The sequence below is a fragment of the Pinus tabuliformis genome, chromosome 1_1 (genome assembly GCF_031772625.1).
Source record: "Pinus tabuliformis cultivar Carrire ecotype Pingquan chromosome 1_1, CPIR1, whole genome shotgun sequence".
Taxonomy (NCBI): domain Eukaryota; kingdom Viridiplantae; phylum Streptophyta; class Pinopsida; order Pinales; family Pinaceae; genus Pinus; species Pinus tabuliformis.
This window is the reverse complement of record NC_142297.1, coordinates 621564216-621571258: the sequence shown is the minus strand read 5'-3', so window position 1 is coordinate 621571258 and position 7043 is coordinate 621564216.

Here is a 7043-nt window from a genome sequence, read left to right as displayed (position 1 = left end):
CCAATTGTCACTTCCATATGGGACCGCTGTTATAATAATTGAAAAGTCTATTTTCAATGGTTTTGCGGGTAGTTTGTTGTGTTTAGATTTCAATTTGAATTTCGGTTAATTTTAATAGTAAAACTTATAAGCTCTCTTTGACTGAAACATGGATGAACCCCGGGTCGATAAGGAGGAAGTATCAATTAGATTTGGGATTTTCGAACACTCTCTACCATGTGGTACAACGCAGTTCTAAAATGGGAAGATTTTTGTAACATAAACTAAATAAAGCCAACACGTGGGACACAAATCAATCCTTCGGCTAAAGAATATTACTTCGTTGCAACGATTTCCAGATTTGACTTTCCATTTCTCGAGAGAATTAGGGGAGACTGTTAGCTCTATAAATATGTATAAATACCCCTGTATTCAATCTTGTTTAGAGGGAGGTCGTGATCTACACACGGGGGGATTCTCTATAATAATTTGATTTGTGCTTTCACACTATTATAGATTGTAGATATTGTAGAGAAGTTATGGCTCTATTATAAAGGGACTTTGCACTATTGCAAGAACTTTAATTAAGGTTCATAGCTACTCTCAGAACTGTGGTGATAAAATTTTGACATGGTTTTAATTAGTTCTTATTCTTGTGCACTATTACCGAAATGCATGATTATTGTCTCACTATTAAAGTTTCATTTTTGTTTATGATATTTATTCTAAACAATATTATGTTTATTTGATATTATGAACTATTGCTGTGTCATTGACAATTTGATGTTGAAACCTTGTTAAAGCTATCTTTGCAGGGTAGAATGAGATCAAAATCAATCTTAATTCATTGAAGTATTCCTGTGGTGACTAATGACTATTTATTATTCATTTGCAGGCTTATTTTACTTTCACATTGATTAGTTAATGTGAACTACTTCCTTTAATTAATACAAAATCACATGATGAATTATGTTAGTTCTTTCCCCCTCTTTTAGTTAACTTTCTCTCGGATTAGGACAAGGCTATCCCATTCTAGTTCGAGATAAGTTTTTCATGTTTTAGATTAGTTCTACATCTACATATTAGCTTGCATCAAGTTCTCTCTTAAAGAGGCAAACAAATCATTTAATTATAGCTTGATCATCCTTAATTTGATCAAACCTTTGTGTTGATCTATTCCTTTAACTTACATCTTTAAATATCGATATAAAGGAAATGTAACATGATGTATTATAGGTGTAAATAGATTAACTCTTAGTTTAGGTTATATTAGTATTAGATTAGTCTTAGATGACAGGGTAATTGGACCCATAACCAGTCGGAACCACCATCTTCAATGGAAAAGAAGCTGCTTTAAGTTCCCGACTGGGTGGTCTCCCCTAATGTTGACAACGAACATTTTTGCTAATCAACATTTTTGGCACTAGAAGGAGGGCCAACATCTACTTGGTTTCTTTAAAGATCTTGGGTTTAAAGTTTTATCTGGTTTCAATGGCTTCTCGTAAGAGACTACTTTGGAGTTGCTTTAATGGACTTCCACTTGATTCAACTCCAATTCAAGTAGCTAAACTCTTGTTAAAGAAGAAGTTTAATGGTGAGAATAATGCCTCTACTTATGGACATGTTTATCAACTTATTTTAAATTGTAATCATTATGATCTTGATGAAGGTGCCATGTGCAAGATGTTTACCCTTACTTTGGCAGGAATAATGAAAGACTGGTGCAAAGCCCTACCATTTGCTTCCATACGCACTTGGGACGCTTTGTAATTCTTTTCTTACACACTTTTCAGGATTACAACTTTGAAACAATATGTGATCAATTGGATAATCTTCGTCGTTTTGAAGGTGAATCATTAGATAACTTTCGTATTAGATTCAAATTAATTTTTTCTCAATTTCAACCTGATGATCTGCCTCCAGAATTTCAATTAATAGGATGGTTTGATAAATTACTTTCTTTCCCTTGCATTCCTAACCCATATGAAACAATTCCAAGCTTTAGTGAATCATCTTCAACTTCCATTAACATGACTGAAAAATCTGATATGGAGAAACATGTTAATTATGATGAAACTATTGCAACCATATATGATAGATTTCTCCATTTAATTCATATTTCTTATAGTTTTAATGATAATTCAGACTCGCTTTCACATGTTAATGAAACACAATCACCTAAATTGGAACAATTTGACAACCGATTGCAAGAAGAATCAGTTGTCTTGAAATCAAAAAATCAACAGACATATCAACAAGCACAAGTATCAATGAAGAATCAAACAAATCACACCTTGCTTCAGAATTTCTGATTTTTGTCACGTTGATCAACCACAAAATTCAAGACAGCAAGAAAGTATGATCAACAAAGAATCTAAAATCAACAACGAAGAATACACAGAGGAATCTGCCCATAGAGAGATTTTTAGGTTCATTATCTCAAACTCTCATTTTCATATTTATCCTGATATTTTTAGAAATTTAGTTCCTATTAATATTAATGATATATTATAAATCAAAGAACTTGTTACAAATTACTTGCCATTCAATTTTCGTTAGGATAAAGAAATATTCACTGATCATTCTTTCAATATGGAAAAAAATGTGCCCAACTCTTCTTCTTGTTTTGATATGTCTCATGGGAATGTTGAAAATTTTAATGAAAGTTGTGAAATCATTTATGATGAATACACTGATAATAAGGATCTTGATTCATCTCATTCTTCATTAAATCTTGATGGTCCAAGTAATATTATATTTGAAAACGAAGAAATCTTTCATTGTTCCAATATTTAATTAAAAAATTGTTCCAATCATTTCTTGTTTTCAGACTTTTAATCATTATAATGATTTCACTAATCAAGAACCCATCTCGATCTATGATTCTGATGATGATCACATTACCTTTTCTATTCCTGATCCATTATCTCATGCACAAGATGATGCCGATAACCATTCGAATTGCATTATATTGGTTAATTCTTGTAAAAAGGAAATCTTTTCAAACCTATCTCAATTCTGGTATAACATTAATTATAATGTAAGTAGTGATTAGTTAAAATTTTCTTCTTCTTTTTTGTTTCGATACTATTTGATATTCTATGCTGGTATGTTAAACAACTCAACATTGCACATGCAAGAGATACTTTAACATAAAAGGATAAAGTTGAAATTCAGAGCTTTATTTTTGAACATCAAGAGTCATTACTCTTCCAATTTTTTCCGATGTTCAACTCATATAAGTTTTTGTCTCCTCCTCAAAGAAATTCCCAACAAAATTGTACTCGAGTGTGTACCTTTACAACATTACCAACCATCAACACAATTGATGATCTTCTATCATGAAAATTTGATGCAGGGAATTGCATTTAATAGAATATTTTCACAATTTGTCTTGTTATCCTTTTCTTCAGATAACTTCCAATCTCTAACTTACCATCGTGTCCAATACCATGGATCGAAAACCATCGCATCCAAAAACATGTGTGAAAATCATGCACAAAACGATAGGTGGGTCCGCCCAACCTAACATAGGGTCCAAAACCAAAATTTTCCAGGGGGCGCTGCCCCAGACCCCGTAATGTGGGGTTATGGGTACGCCTCATACCCCCTGTGACCCCCACCCCGCTACACAATTAGTGCAACAAAGGGGGGTTCCGCCCCCCCCTCTAATCCCCCGCTTAACTACGTGGGCTAGTTGTGGAAAGAATATAACACAACCCAACAATATCCATCCATATTTTTATGATCCCATCGAGATCTAGTTGGAAGAAAATCTTTAAGAGAGGGTGAATGTGAATAAGCTACTTTTTGTACTCACATTAACAATAGATGTACATAATGTTTCTAGTTTTATTTTTTTTTGGTTTAATTAGATTTATACTTTCATTACTGATGTTTGATGTATATATTCATGCATAAAATAAAATGCTTGAATGGTTTCATTGGAAGTACGATTTCACTTAGTCTTAGTCTACTTTTAGATTAGGATTAAGACTAGTTTAAAAATTAGTTTAAATTGAATAAGAAGATGGTTTTGAACTTTAATTAATACATGGGAGAAGTTGAAGATTCATCAGGTAAAATTATGATTGAATTCTTCCAGGTACACATTTATATGTTCATCCTTATCTGATTACAACTTTATTTCAACTTTTATTTTCTCTTTTAATCATTATTCCTTTTTTTATATTTTGTTCTTCTTCTTACACCTTCACATGGATTTGATTTGTAGATTCAACTTTGCTGGAAACAAACATTTCAGAAGAAAAATCATCATATGACATTAGGGAGTTTTCTCTTTTCTAATTTTGCGTACATTTTGAAATCGATTGTCAGTCTTATTCTTAAAATTGAATCTATAAAGACTCACAAACTATTTTTAAGCAAGATTTGCAAAAGTAAGAAAACCCCTGTCAAAGCATACAACAATAACTCTAAATCAATAACTATGCTTTGAAACAAAAGAGTTTTATTAATAAATCATCATACAAGATAAAATCAATATAATCTCATTTTTATGTTAATCCTCTATTTATCTTGTAAGATGTATCTCAAGGTTCATTCTCTTGACTATTGTCTTTATGATTTGATAAGCATTTTAGGCTTAGCTGGATTGTCTTTTCATTTCATTTCACAATAAAATGGAGTAATGTTTTCTCTTTCAACTTGGCATAATCATTGGGCGAGTCATTTTTATGCTCTAATTTATATTAACGGAACCTAATCTCTAACGATCACTTCAATGAAGATGATTTCATTTATGTTCATTTTCAACTTTCCTAACCAAGTAGAGTCCCTAGTTTTTCTTCTTTGAGTTTAAATATATATGTTATTTGTTAATGAATTATCATTAACCCCTATCTCTAAAGAAAGTAAAACACATTTAACAACAGTTACTTAAGGTCATGAGTTCTTTTGGGCACAAGTTTATTCAAGTGAATAGTAGTTAGCTTAAAGCTTTTTAGGCCATCCCTTGCTCTTAAGGAGCAGTATGCCACCCCGCCTATTAAGTAATATATATGAGATTAAAAATAAAAATAGTTAAACATAAAAAAAAAGGTCAATTGAAGGATAGGAGGTCTTATCATGAGCCAACCTACCATGATCATAAGTTCTAACATTGTGAAATTACCATTATTGGTAACCAAGCCAAGGTAATGGATTTCAATTGCAAGGTTGAAAGACAAGAGGTTTTATCACAAGCCGAATTGTTCACCATGTTAGATCTCGTGAATGGAATTGTCGTTAGCTGGTTACCAAACTAGAACAATGATATTCAGTTGGCATTCAAATAAGTTTAAGATGATCTTTTGCAACTATGCATTTATTCCTAATAGATGGGACACTTGCACCTAAACGGGTTCAAAGGCATCCCTATTGAGGCTATAGATGCCTACTGGAACCAGTGGCCATGCATATGGTATGGAAGTTAAATTAATACTATGTTTTCTTGATTAGCTTGTTTACTCGAAAATTGATGCCTAACTAAGCTGATTGTTGTACATATAAATTTACTGAAACATTGAATTCATGGGGTAATTTTTTTACAAGTTCATGAACGATAATGGTATATCTATTTATGTGACAACATATGATAGGGAAAAAATGGTTAGGATATTTGAATTTGAGCATTTCAAATTATCTAATTATAATTCCTTCATTTTTAAACTAAGTTTTGTATCTTTATGACAAAGATAACTGCTTCTCCCTAGTGTGTCACCATTGTTGTAGTGAAAACACAACACCCCCATTTTATTCTATCATAATAGACATGGGGACCCTTTTTTGCATTGTATGTAGGCTTTGAGTGTGATTACATCATTTCAAGTCTAATTTGATTTTTATTTACATTTGTTTTATTTTTATATTTTTCCTAAGTTTGATTAAGTTTGTTTGTTAATAAACTTTGTAAATAAGTTTTTGTTTTAAACATCTTAGATTAATAAAACATAGCCCCCAAGACCAAGATCTTCATTATTATTATTAGTGGCTATATTTTCCAAATAGTGGCTTTGGCTTATATTATAAAGTGGATGTGTTCTTTTTATAATGTGGTCGTGACATATCATAATGAGATTGAAAGATCCCTTGCTAAATCCCTAATATCATAAGTCCTAGGCCCATTTATAAAGTGGTTGTAGTTTATTGGATGGCGGACCCACATACCACATAACCCTCCGCTCCCTTATGAAGAATCCCATATCAGAGTTTTGTTATGTGTCACCACTCAAAACTTCTGATCTCCGATATGCGATATTCATTCACCTCTGATCTCTAAACCTCGATATATCACTCTCTCGATCTCTGAACACCGATATCATATAATATACGACTTCTAATAACCATTCATCTCCGATCTCCGATAGGCCTTCGCTCCAACCTTAGACATACCATTCCTTCCGATAAGTGGACGCGATATGCATATTAACTATGGTCGTATCAGAATTTCACCTTAATATTAGAATTGTCTAATCAGAACAATTTTAAAACCTCTGATATTACGAATTTGATGTAGTTATTAAAAATAGTTGATTATGAGATTGCATCTGCTCCATACCGGAGCTACCCAATATCGAAAATAGTTCATGTTGTCTCATTTTAAAAGTTTGATGAGATTTTCTCTGATACGACACAGTTCCTGCCACTTGTCACTTCCATATGGGACCGTCGTTATAATAATTGAAAATTATGTTTTAATGGTTTTGCAGGTAGTTTGTTGTTTTTAGATTTCAAATTGATTTTCGGTTAAGTTTAATAATAAAACTAATAAGCTCTGTTTGATTGAAAGATGAATGAACCCAAGGTCGATAAGGAGGAAGTATCAATTCAATCTGGGATTTCCGAACACTCTCTGCCATGTGGCACAACGCAGTCATAAAATGGGAAGATTGTTGTAACATAAACTAAATAAGGCCAACATGCAGGCAGCAAATTAATCCTTGGGCTAAAGAACATCACTTTGTCGCAACGATTTCTAGGTTCGACTTTCCATTTCTCGAGAGAATCAGGGCAGACTGTTAGCTTGTAAATCTATATAAATACCCTTGTATTCAATCTTGTTT